The sequence below is a fragment of the Oratosquilla oratoria genome, chromosome 6, assembly GCF_046742065.1.
Source record: "Oratosquilla oratoria isolate Oo_2021 chromosome 6, ASM4674206v1, whole genome shotgun sequence".
In the NCBI taxonomy this organism is placed as follows: Eukaryota; Metazoa; Arthropoda; class Malacostraca; order Stomatopoda; family Squillidae; genus Oratosquilla; species Oratosquilla oratoria.
The window spans coordinates 73755610-73756822 of NC_134782.1; positions in this window are offsets into that span (position 1 = coordinate 73755610).

Genomic DNA, 1213 nt, shown 5'->3' on the forward strand with positions numbered 1-1213 from the left:
ACTTCGGAAGACTTGCACCCTCGGAGGACTTGCACCCTCGGAGGACTGGCACCCTCGGAGGACCTGCACCCTCGGAGGACTTGCACCCTCGGAGGACTTGCACCCTCGGAGGATTTGCACCCTGGGGCGACTTGCACACTCGGAGGATTTGCACCCTCGGAGAACTTGCACCCTCGGAGAACTTACAGCCTCGAAAGGCTTACTGCCTCGGAGAACTTACGACCTCGGAGGACTTACAGACCCCCCTCTCCAAGACATGTAACATTTTTAAAATGTGTCACCTTTGAAATGGTTTAATTTTTATTATTAGTAGAAATGGTCAGAAAATATGTAATCGGAAAATTGGAAATAAAAAAACTGGCAAATTGGAAAATTAGCAGTCGTGACGTCACGAGCTCAGAGCTGGGGTTCCTTAGGACCCAGAGAGCTGATGCCGTGACGCCATGTCTCTTCTGATTGGCTAGTCCTCAGTGGTGACGTAATATCTATTCTTATGATCTCTTCTTCTGATTTGCTGGTCCTCAGTCGTGACGTCATATCTCTTCTGATTGGCTGGTTCTCAGTCGTGACGAAAAATCTCTTCTTCTGACTGGCTGGGTGACGGTTTCAAGCAAGCAAGCAAGCAAGCAAGCAAGATGACAAACAAGATTATCAGAATTTTATAAGTATATATATATATATATATATATATATATATATATATGTGTGTGTGTGTATATACATATATATATATATTACATATATGTATATATATATATATATATATATATATATATATATATATATATATATATATATATATATATATCATCCTCATCGACTCCGCTCTGGTGAACAATGCCAAACTAGAGCACCACAGCAGTTATTCGAGAGTCAGATACTATAGAAAAAAAATAAGGGCATGTTCAGCATTGCATTCCAGGAGTTCATTTATTTTTCGTGGTGAAAAAGGTGTTTGAAAGTCATCTATGACTTGCCTCCTTTCCTTACCTGTCTTGTCTTCGTTCCTTCTTAGGTTTTTATATACTTAAAGTTTACATTTTTCCCTTTTTAATTTCCTATAACCAAAACGTTGTAAATCAATAAAAGCTTCGTTCTCAATTGGTGCTTACTCTGGCAGAACTGTCAGCATTTACTATCTTCAAACAATCTACCATCTGCATCACATAAGACATTCATACAAAAACACATATACATTTAGATCACAAAACAT